Here is a 19,924-nt window from a genome sequence, read left to right as displayed (position 1 = left end):
AGATCCAGCAAGAACTAAATTTGACCTAAATCAGGCTTCTGCCATATGTAATGGATGCACAAAAGGTAGAAATGCTAACAGTAGGTAGTAGACACAGTGCCAGGTGCAACAGAAATAAAAGTAAATCGTAAATATAAGCCTATATACTTATTCCTTTTGATACAAAATAGACATCAAAACAAGATCGCATAGCCATATATTAAAATGTTTATTCATGTATTAACATAATTTAGAAGATCGTACCTCAATGCGCGTGACTAACGCCACATATTATACAAGTTACTTAATAGCCCTTTGCCCTCTTCGGAAGGCGGTAGATTGTCAATTACTGACAAACATTTTTTTTGTTACTGTGTCGGAAGATGTGATCAAATGTTTAAGCTGAATAAGGCTGAAGAGACCAAAAAAAAAAAAAAAAAAAACAAACAAAAAAAAAAACAAACAAAAAACAATCGGAGTATCCTAACGAATATAATCACTAAACGCGTGCGAGATTTTTGTTTATGGTTGATGGACAAGCTATGTCTTTCTTACATAACCATCAGACAAAATGTGAACGCTACACGATCTGTGACAATAAGACAGTGTCCAAACAACATGACAAGACAAAGTGTAAACGCTACACGACAGATGACAATAAGACAAAGTGTCAATACTACACGATATACAACAAAAAGAAAACGTGTCAGTACTACACGATATACGACAAAAAGAAAACGTGTCAGTACTACACGATATACGACAATAAGACAAGGAGCACAATTTTAACGATTTTTTCAATAAGACAAAAAGTCCAAACAACACGATATAAGACAAAAAGAAAAAGTGTCGGTACTGCACGATATATGACAATAAGAATAGGTGTACAAACTCCACGATATAAGACAAAAAGAAAAAGTGTCAGTACTACACGATATATGACAATGACACAAAAGTGTCGGAACTACACGATATAAGGCGAAAAGAAAAAGTATCAGTACTACAAAATATACGACAATGACACAAAAGTATCAGTACTACACGATATACGACAATGACACAAAAGTATCAGTACTACACGATATACGACAATCAACGTTCCCTCTAAGCGAATGGTAGATGCGCGCGCTATGCGCGCTGCATTGTGCAAGCGGAGAACAATTCAGCTGCGCAGGGATGTCTGAGCAGCGGCGCCGCGCGTGCGCAACTTAGATGGAACGCTGACTACAATAAGACAAGATGTACAAACATACAAGATATATGACAATAAGACAGTGTCCAAACTACACGAAAAATAACTTTTGTTATGTTGTATGCACTAGCTATTTAATTGCATTATAATCACAAGATAACCTGCAACCTGCATATTTGTTACACGTTTTGCGCATTCAGTACGCAGTAGCTGAACATCAGAGAGAGAGAGAGAGAGAGAGAGAGAGAGAGAATATACAATCTATTTAATAGCAGTTAAATAGACTGAATACGAATTAAATCTTTCTAAGTACGGATAATTGTATTCGGGATGTCACATTTACATTTTCTGGTCTCGTGTCAGTTCTCGAGTTAATGGATAATTCGTTTCAAATCAAAAGTCTACTGATGAGGGAAAACCACCAGGTATGCTTGACTATACATTGAAATGAAGTCGTGATGAAAGAAGAGACGTTGGGCCTGTTAGAAATCTAGCTACTCGTATACGCGTAATAGCCACCAAATTTGGTTAAGTGAAGTGTTTATGAATTAAAACATGTATTGCATCAATTGAGTATGGTAAAATAAAATGGTTTATACAGATCATTCACAAAGTTGCGTTGATCCAGATCTTTATTTTCTTTCAAACAGGCTCTGTGTTGTAGGGTTCAACGCCATTTTTCAGCACAAGATAGGCTATATTGGTAGCCAGTATAACTGGTGGATGAAGAACCCTGGAAAACCCCAGAAAGAATCACCGACCAACGAGAAGCTACTAGCAGGTTTCTCACGTATCCACGTTAGCCGAGCCTGAGACCTGAACCGACGCAGACAGAGGTGAGATGGCAGTGATCCGGAACGGTGAGCGCTTTAGACCACTCGGACACTCGGGGCCCCGAGAAGATTGAACGAGTACGTAAACCAATACTCTTGCTTCCATATTATAAAAGCTTCATTGCCCTCTCAGTAAGCTCTTTAAGAGTTCAGTCAAAAAAATATTTTTTAAAATAAAAAAGCATTTGCAAAAGCATTGTTTACAATAGTGAATTAATGCCATGTAAAGTTTAACAAACTGATGACAAACTTGGAGGGAAGAAGACCCTCTCATTTCCCTAAAAATGACGGTGGAAAATGCGTTTGACCTCATCAATAATAACAATGGAAAAAAAGTGAATGATAAAGCATAAACACTTATCATGGCTGTCGTAATCGCTTATAAATCGAGTCCAACTGCAAAAACTGCACTTACCCTGATCTGCCGTCGCGTCTTGTGCCGGCTGATCCCGGTAAATGCAGTTTGTTAGGAGTAATCAGAAGAACGAACATCATAAACTCTAAATTGCCGACGCAGTATGCAATGGTAGATCAGGGTATGTGTTGTTTGTCATTAGACACGACTTATAACCGAGAATAGACGGTATACCAAATAATCGTAGGATCACATGTATCAGATTTAAATGCACCAGAATACTGGCCGCCATATATAGCCTATCGTGTACTGAAAAATGGCGTTAAACCCTACAACAACAACAACAACAACAATAATCAGATTTAAATGATCACATGTTAATAACCGATGACAGCTTAGAACCATTTCTGACCTTATTACAGTCCTTAGTTTTCGATCCTTGGGGTGACTACATTTAAACTGGTTTCGTGGTTTTATGGGTAGCAATACACTAGACTGCTTTCGTAGCTTAGTTTTAGTTCTGATCAGTCATGAATCGTAAGGTGTCGTGGGATTAGTTACTTACCTTCAGACGTTGAAACTAACACAAGGCATACATATACAGCATTGAAAGCATGGACATTTTAAAGTGGTAGCTGCTCGTCAATGCCGACTTTCTCGCTTATAAGTCGAATCCAATTTCAAAATCCACAAACTAAGATCTGCTGTCGCATAAGGCGCCAGCAGATTTCGGTCTATGGAGTTTGATTGGAGTAATTGGCAGAACAAGCAGCATATATACTTATATTGCGGATTATCTTATCGCAGATATGGGTCTATGATGTGTGCAGTTGGACAAGATATATAAGCGAGTACAGACGGTACTTCTGCTGGCAACACGATCAAAATGTTTCACAGATTTGAAAAAGAAAATATTTCCTAATGGAAATCGCTTTGCATAACAAAATTTTTTAAATTAAATTCTAGATATCTTCATCGACAATTATAACCACCGCCCTTTGATGTCATTGAAAAATGCTTTAAAAGCAACATACAGAGGAGCACATCCAACTGAGCACACCAACCGTCAGTGATTTAATATGTTCTAGAATACTTATGTATCAGTTTGCGCTGCCGGGCAAACAGGACGTTTTATAACCAAAATAACTTGCACAAAAATGTACCCTTAAATTTTAGAAAAGTAATCATTCAGAATTTGTATTGCAAATGATGGACACGCGTGCTTATAAAATTGTCTTGACCGTGTAATGAGATAAAAAGGTTATTTGAATCCCCAACTTTCCATATGGATGCGCGTGTCTTTCATCACTTCCGACATAAATTTGTTTATAGTTTATGGGTGGTAAAACCCGGACTTTAAAGTTTAAACATATAAGTTTAAGTGACTTTCACTACCGGTTAGGGGAGATGAGAATTACCAGCAGCTAGCCAAATTGATTGCATATTTGCGTTTTCTAGCTTTCCTTTGACTGGAGATATACTATTAATTGCAAACTTTATTTCCGCAACATGACGTTGTCACTTAATTTACACTTAGCCCTATGTCTATACCTTTCGAAATCTTGTCTCATAAAACACTTTAGTGAAATGTTTAGAGGAGTTTTGGTGATCAAAAGGAAGAAATATACTCAGTATGGTGAAACTCACGACCACGACTACTACTGATACTACAACAGTCATTTCCCTGAGTAGCCGTATTGGATAAGCTGAGAAATAACTTTGTGAACTTACAGTACCTTTGATACAATAAAAGCAACAAAACAAAAATACACAACAACAAACACGTAATTATTTATTTTATTTAAAACAACTTAATAATAAATTATTTTATTTTAATAGATTTCTCTCTCTGTACCATATTATTCCCTTCATCATCTTTAAAAAAAGCCTAGTCATATGGGTATCGTCGCATACACGGGTGATAATACGCTACGCTCCATTATCACCTGTGGCCGCTTGTGCGGATATGTTCTCCTTCGTCATGAATACATAATTTTTCTTGCCATGGTGACACAGCATGACCTTACTTGCTGTTTGAGTGAACCAGTTAAAGTTTCCCTTCCATGTATCGATCAATAAAACGTGCACTTTCATTGATGTGTAGGAGAGTGTTGTGTTGTGCTATTAATGACGTATTTTGGCTTATGCATACTCGTGAAAACGAGGACATCACAGCACAGGTAGCAAAGAGTGATAAAGGAGGAGTGTAGCAGATTATAGTCCGTGGTTTGCGACGATGAAGGTAGGCTCGTTCGACAAGCCTCTTGCATGTCTCCGAAAGATATTCGTTATACTAGGGTCTTGTAAAAGATCGGTTTTTCTCGTAACGCCCGAACGTGGCTTTCCAAACTATGGAAAAGCGTCTTCACCAGTTGACGAGATAAGGTGATATATTACGTAATTGTTTTGGTACGTTGACATCATATACATGAACAATATCATTGGCGGATTGAGACATACACCCCGAATCGTAGTATTGTTAAACTATATCCTTTAAGTTTTCGGTTTAAATAATTGCAGAAAATATGTATAGAAACTTGTTGAGATAAGGAGAGATCTCGTTATAGTTTAAATTCTGCAAAGTTGTAACAAAGCTTATTTTATGGGTAACGTATGCAAATCAGTTTACGAGACCTCGGCACGGCGAAGCTCTTGTGGACCCACGCGAGAGTTAGGTTGAAATAGACGAAGTTTCATGAGGGTTAGTCCTGGCATGAATCAATCTGATTAACGCAGATCGCCACCGTCCTTCACGTAGGACAACGAAAATCTGATTGTAATCAGATTGGACATGACCGGTTACATGAGCCGACCCAATACACAACTTTATATAGTAAAAGGTTTTACAAGCATCACATAAGGCTACACACACAAAGACACACACAGACACACACACATAGTATTCTCAGACAATGAGTTAAAACGATAACTGTACGGGTTGTAATCGTATCTGTATTCCTTTGTTCGAATAACAGGATGTAAAATATAATTTTGAACTAAAGTTATATGGAAATCGTAATTTGATCTGCTTGCAACAATTAAATGTTTGTGTCTGATTTATTCTTATTTGACGAATCTGCCTGCTTGCCAGGACACTGCACTTGTGCTCTTCGTAGTAAATATTTCTTTAATTACGACCTAACATGATGACGAGAAGCATTTGTTGATTTCTGGATGGACTTTAGTGTTACATCTTGATAAAGAACGATAGAGAATAACTCCGAATCCTCTGCAGTTAGTTATCTCAGGTGTATGACTTTTACTGTATATTCGTCGACTATTGTTCATGAAAACAATATTTGTTCAACGGAAATCGTTCCATCCAGTTAATATATGAAGATTATTTAAATTTAGACAATTATATTTGGGGAAAATGTCTTTCCAGGTCACTATGAAGGTTATCAGTTGCCTCTATCTCATCATTTATTGTCCGTAATCTAAGTTACAATGGATGAGCTAATGTTCTGATATCATTTTGCACCTCCAGCTCTTCAATCACTCTCAGCGTCTGTGTACATATTAGTGTGTCATCAGTTTATCTCGAGTTTTAAATCTAACTATCATATGTCGCGGCCATCTCACCACGTTTGGACTTGGCTGTATTTGCTTTACATTATAATCTACTGAAGCTATTGGTCGAAATATATGGAAAAAAATCTCTCCGACACTCAGACATGAGAAACGAATGAAATAGATGTTACTTTTTGGTCTTTAGAGCGCGTTATCGTTTTTACAAAACCTTGCTTTTAGCAAACTTAGAGGCAAACACTTTCCACCAATTAGATGTTTTTCTCAAGTTGGCTTCGTCCGATTTTAAGCAACCGTTTATCCGCAATTTTACTGTAAACAATGTTTAGTGATAACGATATAGCACAGCCAGTGACAAAAAGAATGAAGTATTCGGCATTCTGGTCACGACGGAGGTGAGATTGGTTTTCATCTCTGCTAGAAACTTGCATTTGGATAAGGTATCGTAAATTCATGGCAGATTACTTGCAGCAGCGATAAACATAGATACCAATCATGTCTTTTTTATATATGAAATTCTTCTTTTACATCTTTTAGAAGCCTATCCCCGTTTATAACATTTAAAATATCTGCTGTTAATAAATGACTGAGAAAAATATCTTCGTCAAATTAGTTTATCTAGTATATCCGATTGCATAGAAATATTTCGTTAATATGTAAAGTATTTATTCAACTAGGTTAAGAATTTAAAAAAGTTTTAAAACATGGAATAAGCGAGATTAAAAGAAAGTCTGAACATAAAAATCCCCAAAAGGTATTTTAAAAAATTATTTCGAACTCGCGACCTTGCGAAAGATCACAGATCAGTAAAAATGTCTAGCTTGCAAGAATGTATCACAAGAAAATATGAACTTGATGGAATATCCATCTTAAACCAATTAGTTTATTTTAAAATTCGACTGACCAATTATAAGACTCTCAGTATTCCCATTTTCATGTTGCTCCAAGCATCCATAAAGATTTAATTGATGAGGGAATCAGCTGCAACTTCGAAACATTATATATATATATATATATATATATATATATATATATATATATATATATATATATATATATATATACACACACACACAAGAGAGTGCACGATTTTCAAACTTCTACCCCACTCAATGCTTAAGTAAAATATCGGGGAGGGGTATATAAAGAGACAATTCGCTTTTATGATCAACTTTAAATAGTTCTTGAAAGAAACGGGATTAGAGGTTTGGAGAATTATTCAGAAAACAAGTTAGATCAAGAAAAGAAATCGTTGCAGGGAGCATTACAACAGTGGATAACGGATGTCTTTTAATTCTAATCGCCTATACAATCCCAAAAGTCTTAAAATGTTTCGCAGGGTCATTGGAGTGCAAAATTATCAATGATAACTGGCTTTGTTTATTAATCAACTGTTAATATAAAAGTCATTATCCGCATTTATATTTTTTTTTTGTCCAATGCAAGCACTTCCAATCATTATTGCCCTCAGTTCGATTTGCCTCTGTCAATGTCACCATTTATATTTATGATTAATGTTGTTTCTGACAGATTAGATTCGTTCCAAGTACTGTTTGCATCTGAGCTGTAATTTTAACGAGTTTAAATGTGCTCTTAACTTTACATTCAGATAAAGTTAGTTGTGGATGATTAAAACGCAATATTTGAGTAATTTTGCCATGAAAGAAGTTGACAGGGATAAATGGAGAGGGGCGCAATGAACACCACGTGAGATTGATTGTGATAAAACTGTCAATTCTTGCGTCCAATTTAAAATATTCAGAGTTTGTAGACGGTTTCATCGAAAGAAAATGCTATGTTTCTAATATGAGTGACCATTGATTATGGCATCAACTACTAAATTTTTAGAATCTACGAAAGTCAGAGGTTCTCAAAATCTGCGCAGATATCTTGTTCTTAAAAAGATGTTTTTTTAATCAGTTAAGTTTTTGAAATCCATGTTCGCAACAGAAAATGAAAAAAATCACAAACGTCGCCTATTTTCCAAATCTCGATATTCTTTTAGATTAGGATTATACCTCTGGATGATCCCTTTTATTCGCTTTTTTGATGGCTTTTTTGAAAGCGTTTGCTGTTTATAACATGTTAAAGTTATTTTATTTTCGGATTATGGTTTCGACAACTTACACTAATCCCCCTATGTCATTAATTAATCATGCTATACTTAAACTATTCAGAAAATGACAGTAGAAGAGTCTTTAAGATCTACTGTGTGTTTGGTAGCAGATAAACGGGACCAAATTTATAATCTCAGTCTGAGTGATGACTCAACCATAAAATACGACAACTCGGTATAAATGGTATTCAATCTCTTTTTGGTGTCAGCAATGCGCTCGACGAACGCGCAGACAGATGATATGTTCTGGACAATGGAAAAAAGGGACTCCGAATATGGATTTCTGACGGAGACCATGGTATATTACTTCACCGTCTCCAGCATGTATTTGGCATTCATGATACAGCCTTACTGTATAACGTTGTCGAATTGTTTGAATTAGATATCTTGTTTTTATAGGACTTAGGTTCTAAGAATTTCGTGTATTACTTCAGTTAATACGAGTTACGAGAAGCCGTGTGAATTCACCGATCTTAGGTAATATCATGTATGCTAAAGACTTGAATGTGTGTATTCGCTGAACATAAGGTAGTTCAGCCATGTAATGAATTCCATTCATTCATTGTATAAATGAGACTAGAACAGAACTGTTAGGCCTCGTGTGTTAATGCGAAGTGATGAATTAGCCATTAGGAAGTACAGTAATCTTATGAAACTAGGATTGTTTTTGTCTGCCATGCTTGTGTAATGACCATGGCTTGAGTCACAATGACTTGGATACTATTTTCAGTCTTTGCTTCTAATAAGTTTGTTTTTATAAATATGGTTCATATGAATATGAATATGAATTAGAATGTTCACCTACAGAGCATAGCAATTATATTTATCTCTAATGTCTATGGACTGTTAAACTAGCAGCCAATCCTGGCACCCGATCTTAACATGTGTAACCTATTTTCCAGGTAGAGCGTCTTTGAAAGTCCGTCATAAAGTTTTCAGATCGTACTGTTTAGCTTATCTGCTACACATATTATGGTCTTATGCTATTACTATTTGTAATATATGTAAAATACCTACAAAATCATGACAAGAAAAGTCCATGTATATCCTTGTATCACGATCCCCGTCATTTTGGATTAGCATGAGTGTTTCGTATTTAGAGATTCTATACTTTCGCATTCGCAATTATTCTCTCTAATGATAGTAGGTTACTGATAAGAAAGTAATTTGCATGGTTTAGTGATAACATCTATGCAATACCGTTGTATCGATGTATGTATGAAATTCATGTTTTGATGTGACAATAGCGGTCGTCTGCATCAAGTGCAGAACCCGCGTCTACATTAACTGATTAAATTATTCAAGACTTAAGTTGTCATCATAAAGTTTAATTTCACATAAACTTGAGCTCATAAAATATTCTTATTCATTTCATAGACAAGCCATACAGTATTCAAATACTTATTGTTATGCAATTTATGTATTTGTAATGTTGACATGGTATACCATGCAAAAACTGTATTGTTTTCAATGCAATGCACGGCACACCATACACGACACTGATTGGTTACATGGGTTGGCGTGCATTCAGCGATTGGTTGAATGTTCTCACGTGGTGTCTAGTGAAGGTTATAAATAGGGGAGCGCTGCCAGACAACTGAGGAGTACAGTCGGCGCCAAAATCCAAAGACAAAAAAAAGCAAAGTGTCGAGTTAGTACATTTGGGATCTTTAAAAATAGCACATCTTACAATATCAAATAACTAGAATAATATATTTATTCCAACAAAAACAGATTGTAACCGTTGTCTCCCACCACACCTGACAGCCCCCCTTCTAGTTTGTTATATTAGAATTACATAATCTTTTTGTACACAAAAACTGAACCTCTTATTATTTATTTATTTGTACAATTCATTAAACATTGTCAAATTGTTTTCGATTTTATATTGATGACATAACCCCTGTTCCATCTCCCCAACCCAAAGCTTTTGACTTTTTCTAACATAACACTCAGTTCCTATGTACAAAAATATGTAGCACCCTTAAGGACCCAAAAGAACCTTACAATTTGGTGTCAGAAGTGGGATTTCAAATTGGAATCCATTACAGGATAAGAAACCTACTACCCCATCCTCCCCACCCTCATATTTTTGACAAGGGTGGTGGTCAAAATAGTGAGAGAAAAAAACAAGTGGAAAGCAGATATTACTGTTGACGGACACACATACAATGTCTGAATCCCCATATCCTGAAATCCAGTTTTGCCTGAATAGAGACGACGAAAGGCCATGGTGATGTAATCGATGATGGACAATGTCAATATGACAATCATGGTTAAAGTCAATTTCACAGTGATGAAGAGGAGACAATATATACAGGACAGAACCAAAATCACTCCCATCATCCAAGACGTGAGGCCAATAATGATGGTACTATTCCCATACGCTTATTCCCAAACTATGGCCCGACTTTAAAACCTGAACCATTTAACGGTAAAGAATGTTGGGAATAGCACATATCCCACTTTGAAAATTGTGCTGAGCTGTGCAAATGGACCAAACGGGACAATGTTCTCTTTCTTGCTGCCATTTTGCGGGGTCAAGCTAGAACCTATTATATGAGTTTGACAAATGAGGAAAAAAAATCATATGATATCCTTGCTGCTAGACTTAGTAAAAGAACTGGCAGCTCTAGACATCAAAACAGGTGTTTGGCAAAACTGGAAATGAGAAAACGGCAACCTCGTGAACTTATTGCAACACTTGGGGATGACATTAGGCTGATAGCGCAGAAAGCCTATTGCAATTCAGATTCTAAAGCATATGAAACTCTTGCCCTGAACCAGTTCTATAAGATATTACCAACTGAAATGAAGTGTCGATATATTGACAAAATGTGTGAGACAGTAACTGATGATGTAGATGTTGTCGAGAGATATGAAGCCATACATGAAGACGAATATGAAAAGAAAAAGGCAAATGTTAGAGCAGTTGGATCTAATTAAATTGAACACCAAGGTTCTAATGACGATGACATAATTGGGGCCATGCTGCAAAGAATTGAAAAACGACTAGAATTGTTAGAAAAAGGAAGTACTCCTTTGAACAATGTAAAAGATTGGAGAAACCAAATAAAGAACAAACCTGCACCAAGAAAAGAAAAGAGGAGAACATGTTTTGTATGTAACTCCCCAGATAACTTCTTCAGATACTGTCCCAGTTTCATCCAATGTAAATTCGCACTGTTCCTGGACATGATGATGGAAAGAAGGAAGCACGAAGTCAAGGAAAGGAAAGTGTATCTTCAGCATATAACCAGGGAAACGACAAACTGTTGATTCAGTAGGCCTCGGGTCAGCGGGTAGTAAGAGGCCAAACACTTCCGTAGTTCAAGAAAACCAAAAGGTCAGAACAGGACACATTGGGGCGACCAGCATTCAATGGGAAAACGGAATTTATACAAATGGCATGATTTATGGAATTAAAGTCATTTTCCTTATTGATAGTGGCTCTACAGCATTTCTTCTTTCATACAGCACATATCAAAAACTGCGTGAAGATAAACGTATATGCTTACACAACTTGAAACAAAGGTAAATAGAAATGAAAATTCACACCTATGAATCCATAAACGTTGCCATTCATTTTAGTGGGATATCCTTCAAACAAAAAGTTATGGTCTGTGATGTGAGTGAAGATGATATCCTAGGTCAGGACTGTTTATTAAACTAGGTGAATAAAATCAATTACAAACAATTCTTGCTTCACACAGAAAAGATTGACATAAGATGTTGGATGGGAGGTAAAGCGCATGTCACATCCAGAATACAAGTACGAAAAACTACTATAGTACCTGCTAACTGTGCATTGTGGCTATCAGTAAGCATACCTGGGTCAGAGCACATGACAAGGTTTGGATATGTGGAGCCATTACTTCACTAAAAAAATCCAGTGCAGTATGGTTCATGGCGTGATTGATGCACAAGCCATGGAGATGGTTGTAAACTTTGTGAATTGCAGTGATGCTGATGTTACGCTGCAAGCAAGCTTACCTATTGGTGTCTGTGAGCCATATGAGGATGTATCCCACTCTGAAAGAGTTGCCAGTATCAATACAAACAAAAAGAATGTGTCCGAGATGTGTGAAGACAAGCTACCAGAGTACCTGAAAGATCTCTTTAAAAGGAGTTTTGCTCATCTTGATAACCTACAAAAGGAAGCCCTCAAAACATTGCTGATAAGATACCAAACTGTATTTGCAAAAGCATCATCTGAGCTCGATCGGACAGATAGAGTGCAATATCACATCAATAACGGTCATTCCATTCCTATACGGCAGCCGCCAAAACCCCAATCAATTGGAAAACGTGCAGTAGAGCAGGAGGAAATGCAGAAGATGTTAGATTTCAGGGTCATAAAGCCTTCCAATAGTGCTTGGGCATAACCAGTAGTTCAAGTAACTAAGAAGGATGGTAGCAAATTCAATAATGTGACGGTCAAGGACGCATACCCACTTCCAAGAGTTGGTGAATGTTTGGATGCGTTATTTGGTGCTGAATGGTTTTGCTCCATGGATTTGAACTCTGGCTTTTGGCAGGTGGCGATGTATCCTAATGACAAAGAGAAAACTGTTTTTGCGACAAGTTTAGGACTGTACCAATTTACTGTAATGCTCTTTGGCCTTTACAATTCCCCCCAGTACATTACAGCGTGTGATGGAAAACATTCTATGAGGCCTTCATTGGATAGTCTAGTATCCTTGGATAACATAATATCGCCAAGCACTACCTTTGAAAAAGGTCTCGACAGATTGAAGAACATCTTCAAGAGACTTCGAGATGCAAATCTGAAATTAACACCATCCAAATGCATGTTTTTTCAGAAGCAAATAAAATGTCTGGGTCATGTCGTTTCTGAGGAAGGTGTGTCCACTGACCCCGATAAGGTTGTGTCTGTGCAATACTGGCCTGTCCCAATAAGTGCAAGGGAAGTCCGTAGTTTCCTGGGACTCTGTTCATATGACAGGCGCTTTGTGAAGATATTTGCGCACATTGCAAGACCACAACATAAAGTATGCGATAAAGGCGTTCACTTCGTTTGGACTGAAGAGTGTCAATCAGCATTTGATAATCTGAAACATGCCCTGATCTCCTCACCGTTGCTGGCTTACCCCATCCCTGACATAGGGTTCATACTGGATACCGATGCAAGTGGTAAAGCTGTGGGTGCAGTACTCTCACAGATGCAGGAAGGCATAGAACGTGTCATCGCATACATGAGTAAAGCTATGAACATCCATGAACAGTCTTATTGTACTACAAGAAAGGAACTTTTAGCCGTTATCACTGCACTGAAAACATTTCATTCCTATCTATATGGACAAGAAATGTTGCTCAGAACAGACAATGCTGCAGGGAGTTGAATAAGAAACCTCAATAAACCAACTGGCCAGGTTGCCTGGTGCCTTCAAGAACTTGACACCTACAATTTTAAGGTAGTGCACAGAGCTAGGCGACAATACTCACGTGCTGATGCATTGTCTAGAAGGCCATGTCGTGTCTGTCAGAAACAAGAACAATGTAATCTTGAATATAATGATCATGAAGACTGTGAAACTCCACAACTTTCAGACCAAATCATCCATGTCGATTTGATAAGGGTGTTAACAGGGAGTCAAAGTGCTATCCAAGGCAATGATCTCGCACAAAGCCAAGCAGTACTTGAAAGTTCGACACCTGACATTATACATTATCTTCAATTAGAAGATCAAAACATTTCTGCTATTCTAATTGCTATGGAAAGAAAGTGGAAGATCAAAGTGGGATGCCATATCTGATGAAACATCAACACTCAAAACACTCTGGCGACAATGGGGCAGATTAATAATAATCAAGGGCATGCTTTACCACAAATTCTTTCAAAATGATGAGCATCAACCCACACTGAAACTGATAGTTCCAAGTAAACGAAGGCTAGACGTCCTAAAGTACTTTCATGATGTATCAACTACAGGGCATTTAGATGCTAAGAAGACCCTCAAACGAATAAAGCAGTCCTTTTACTGGCCAGGTGTGAAAGAGTTTGTCATGGAGTACTGTCGTACTTGTGATAAGTGCGCAGGTCGAGAGCCATCCAGAAAGACCAATGGGCTTCTTTAGGACGATACATAGTTGGCGAGCCCATGGAAAAGGTTGCTCTAGAGTCTAGATGTACTTGGACCGCTTCCCAGACTGAAAGTGGCAAAAGGTTTATCCTGATTGTTTGTAATTGCTTTACCAAGTGGAGCGAGGCTTTCCCCATTCCAGACCAAGACTTCAGCACCATTATTAAAACATTTATAAATGAATTTGTATGTCGTTTTTGCACACCTACAAAGCTTGACATATCAAGGTCAAAACTTCCAGTTATAGCTATTTCAAGAAATGTGTGACTTTCTGAAAATAGATCAAACAAGAACTACTAGTATGAGGCCACAGGCCAATGGAACAGTTGTGAGATTTAATAGGACCTTACAACAAATGCTGACCATGTATGCTGAAAAGGATCAAAAGCACTGGGATACTTACCTTTACCAAGTCATGATGGCCTATCGAGCTTCAATAAACTCTACAATAGGAAAAACACCAAATATGATGATGTTGGGGAGAAACATCACCTTACCAATGGAAGCAGTTGCTGGGAACATATCCATCTCAATTCAGTGATGATGACGTAGACCCAGACCATTATCTGGAACGACTGCGCGGCAACATGGAGAATGCTCATAATATCGCTCGACAATATCTTAGAAATCTGAATATCAGAAAAGGCATTATGACTTGCATGCAACGAAACGTTCCTTTACAGCAGGACAGCCAGTTTGGATCTACGATTCATCAAAAAGAGTTGGCGTATGCCATAAACGTACCTCAAACTGGAAAGGACCATTTGGTGTTGTCTAGAAGATTGACCATGTTACTTACCTTATTAAGAGGTTACCAAAGCTCTCCAAAATATACCATACTGACAGACTCCTGCCTTACCAGGGTAGAAACCCACCTACTTGGTTTACTAAAGATAAGTAAATCTTCAAAGTTAGAGTCATCTTTGCATATGACAATTATATACACTTTAATTCTTCATAAAGATGTTTTATATATATCGTTTTAGTTTGCCATAACTATATTATGTGCGGTACATATTCCTTTTCAGTAAAGAAGTATGAACCTTCAGTGGTAACCTTCAAGGAATAGTATATATGTCTCCAGTGGTAACTGATGTGTACTATAGTGAGCCTTTACTGACAGATGGTGATTCTGGATGGGCCATGTCAGATTTTACAATTGTGGTTTGACGCTGGCAGACCTTAGAGGTAATTTTAAGTTTGAGCTACAGAAGTCTGATAGATGATGATCCATGACTGACCAAGTAAAATCAAAGATGAATCCTATAGTATAAGATTGTAAGGGATCTGGCCTGATCAACCATGTTCCCTCCCACGTTGAGTAAAATGAGTTCAAAAGAGTGTACAAGATAATCTTTGTATGGACATGACTAATGAGAAAGAAAGTGTCAAAACACAAACTAAGTGCCTGCTTGTATCACTGACCTGACATGAACTAATTTACCGAACATATTCCATGTCAGTAGAGTTGACATGGATGGAATCAGAAATACATAGCAGACCAATGCCATGACCAACAGAGTTGCTGGTGCCACCCCCTTGTCTGAGTCCCATTTCCAGCCTTATTATGAGGATGATGATGCCAGTAGGACTGCATATAGCTCTACTAGACCAGACATGGGAACAATGATCCTATGTGAGATTTCCTTGGTCCCACGCAATATAAATGCAACAGTAAAGCAGGCCCTCACACTATACAAAGCACTGTTGAAGGACCAAGTCCTATATGACCCTGAGACTATGGCCGCCAACGCGAGAAGAATGGCAACTTTGACGCTAAATCCTTCATCTGCCTCTAATGTTCAGTTTGTGCCACTCTCTGACCAGACCCTGACTTCCTGTAAGAAGGAGATTGCAAATGCGCTTGGGGTGTCACCAGCATACATTCTATCTATTTCCCATGCAATCTCCTCAGAGTGAAAACCATCTAAAAGAGCATGGCTTAGGGAGATACAAGCATCCTCTTTGCCAGAATATGCCATGATCTTGCAGGCTAGAACTAGCATTGCCAGCAGCATTAGTCCCTGTGCCATCCTCACCGAAGTCATCAAAGTTGTCTCCTTTCCGCAATCAGTGTGCTAAAACATCTAAAACAGATGGATCCAAACCCCAAGAGGAAATGTCTACAAATCAGGTCAGAGCACTTGCCCGGCTATCTCAAGGATGCATGCTACTATTTCCGCCATCTAGGAGGGACTGGAACTCGGTCCCTGAAGAAGACATCACCTTTTCAATTGGCCAGACATCCATCAAGTGGCCACCAAAACGATTGGAGGGAATGACCCCTGACAGGAAACTGCTGATATGGGAATATACAGCTTTGGCATTACCTACTGCAAAGACTGGTCTGCAGTTCCCATCCAAGAAATGCTAGATCTATTACACACCTTCAGTTTCCTGGCCCTACCAGGAACAGCCACATCTCATTTGAGGAAAAAGGACCAATGCTTGGCAAAAAGCAGATATTACACATATGAGAGTTTTAAGACAAGTAGCCAAGGAAGGTGGAGATTAACATTGGTTGTCCATATTGGAACAAGGGGCAGAAAATCGTGACAATGGTTATGATTCTATGATTAATACAAAAGACTGATGGGGTCAACTTGCGCCTAGATGCTGACTAGATGCTTTCTTTAAAATGCTAAACAAAACTGAATCCGATTTACTGAGAAAAGAAAATTCAGGAGAATTTTGTAACTTGGCGGAGAAGAGTGTAATGACCATGGTTAGAATCACAATGACTCCGATACTATTTTCAGTCAAATAAGGCTACACACACACACACACACACACACACACACACACACACACACAGATTATTCTCAGACAATGAGGTAAAACGATAACCGTACGGGTTGTAATCATATCTGTATTTCTTTGCTCGAATCACAGGATGTAACATATAATTTTGAACTAAAGTTATATGCAAATAGCAGTTTGATCTGATTCAAACAATTAAATGTTTGTGTCTGTTTTATTCTTATTTGACGAATCTGCCTGCTTGCCAGGACACTGCACTTGTGCTCTTCGTAGTAAATATTTCTTTAATTACGACCTAACATGATGACGAGAAGCATTTGTTGATTTCTGGATGGACTTTAGTGTTACATCTTGATAAAGAACGATAGAGAATAACTCCGAATCCTCTGCAGTTAGTTATCTCAGGTGTATGACTTTTACTGTATATTCGTCGACTATTGTTCATGAAAACAATATTTGTTCAACGGAAATCGTTCCATCCAGTTAATATATGAAGATTATTTAAATTTAGACAATTATATTTGGGGAAAATGTCTTTCCAGGTCACTATGAAGGTTATCAGTTGCCTCTATCTCATCATTTATTGTCCGTAATCTAAGTTACAATGGATGAGCTAATGTTCTGATATCATTTTGCACCTCCAGCTCTTCAATCACTCTCAGCGTCTGTGTACATATTAGTGTGTCATCAGTTTATCTCGAGTTTTAAATCTAACTATCATATGTCGCGGCCATCTTACCACGTTTGGACTTGGCTGTATTTGCTTTACATTATAATCTACTGAAGCTATTGGTCGAAATATATGGAAAAAAATCTCTCCGACACTCAGACATGAGAAACGAATGAAATAGATGTTACTTTTTGGTCTTTAGAGCGCGTTATCGTTTTTACAAAACCTTGCTTTTAGCAAACTTAGAGGCAAACACTTTCCACCAATTAGATGTTTTTCTCAAGTTGGCTTCGTCCGATTTTAAGCAACCGTTTATCCGCAATTTTACTGTAAACAATGTTTAGTGATAACGATATAGCACATCTAGCAGTAGATCTTTACCTCAGTTTAAATTTTATCTGACCCAGCTCTTCTTTCTTCAAACAATTCGACCTTCACTTAACTGAGACATAAAGCCAGTGACAAAAAGAATGAAGTATTCGGCATTCTGGTCACAACGCAGGTGAGATTGGTTTTCATCTCTGCTAGAAACTTGCATTTGGATAAGGTATCGTAAATTCATGGCTGATTACTTGCAGCAGCGATAAACATAGATACCAATCATGTCTTTTTTATATATGAAATTCTTCTTTTACATCTTTTAGAAGCCTATCCCCGTTTATAACATTTAAAATATCTGCTGTTAATAAATGACTGAGAAAAATATCTTCGTCAAATTAGTTTATCTAGTATATCCGATTGCATAGAAATATTTCGTTAATATGTAAAGTATTTATTCAACTAGGTTAAGAATTAAAAAAAGTTTTAAAACATGGGATAAGCGAGATTAAAAGAAAGTCTGAACATAAAAATCCCCAAAAGGTATTTTTAAAAATTGTTTCGAACTCGCGACCTTGCGAAAGATTACAGATCAGTAAAAATGTCTAGCTTGCAAGAATGTATTACAAGAAAATATGATGGAATATTCATCTTAAACCTATTAGTTTATTTTAAAATTCGACTGACCAATTATAAGTCTCTCAGTATTCCCATTTTCATATTTCTCCAAGCATCCATAAAGACTTTATTGATGAAGGAATCAGCTGCAACTTCAAAACATCATATATATATATATATATATATATATATATATATATATATATATATATATATATATATATATATATATATATATATATATATATATACACACGAGAGAGAGAGAGATTGCACGATTTTCAAACTTCTACCCCATTCAATGCTTAAGTAAAATATCGGTGTGGGGGATGTAGAAAGAGACAACTCGCTTTTATGACTAACTTTAAATAGTTCTTGAAAAAACGGGATTAGGGGTTTGGAGAATTATTCAGAAAACAAGTTAGATTAAGAAAAGAAATCGTTGCAGGAGCATTACAACAGTGGATAACGGATGTCTTTTAATTATAATCGCCTATACAATCCCAAAAGTCTTAAAATGTTTCGCAGGGTCATTGGAGTGCAAAATTATCAATGATAACTGGCTTTGTTTATTAATCAGCTGTTAATCTAAAAGTCATTATCCGCATTTATATTTTTTTTGTGTCCAATGTAAGCACTTCCAATCATTATTGCCCTCAGTTCGATTTGCCTCTGTCAATGTCACCATTTATATTTATGATTAATGTTGTTTCTGACAGATTAGATTCGTTCCAAGTACTGTTTGCATCTGAGCTGTAATTTTAACGAGTTTAAATGTGCTCTTAACTTTACATTCAGATAAAGTAAGTTGTGGATGATTAAAACGCAATATTTGAGTTATTTTCCATAAAAGAAGTTGATTGGGAGAAATGGAGCGGAGCGCAATGAACACCACGTGAGATTGATTGTGATAAAACTGTCAATACTTGAGTCCATTTTAAAATATTCAGAGACGGTTTCATCGAAAGAAAATGCTATATTTCTAATCTGAGTGAAATCTACTAAATTTTGAGAATCTACAAAAGTCAGAGGTTCTCAAAATCTGCACAAATAGCTTTTTCCGAATTTTTTTTTTAAAGCAGTTAAGTTTTTGAAATCCATGTTCGCAACAGAAAATTAAAAAAATCGCCAACGGCGCCAGTTTTCCAAATCTCGATATTCTTTTAAATTAGGGTTATACCTCTGGATGATCCCTTTTGATCGCCTTTTCTATGGCCTTTTTTAAAGCGTTGGCTGTTTAAAACATTTTAAAGTTATTTTATTTTCGGATTATGGTTTCGACAACTTAAACTAATCCCCCTATATCATTAATTAATCATGCTATACTTAAATTATTCAGAAAATGACAGTAGAAGAGTCTTTAAGATCTACTGTGTGTTTGGTAGCAGATAAACGGGACCAAATTTATAATCTCAGTCTGAGTGATGACTCAACCATAAAATACGACAACT

This window comes from Sinohyriopsis cumingii, chromosome 12 (genome assembly GCF_028554795.1).
Source record: "Sinohyriopsis cumingii isolate HCF-2022 chromosome 12, ASM2855479v2, whole genome shotgun sequence".
NCBI lineage: Eukaryota > Metazoa > Mollusca > Bivalvia > Unionida > Unionidae > Sinohyriopsis > Sinohyriopsis cumingii.
This window is presented reverse-complemented; position numbering follows the sequence as displayed.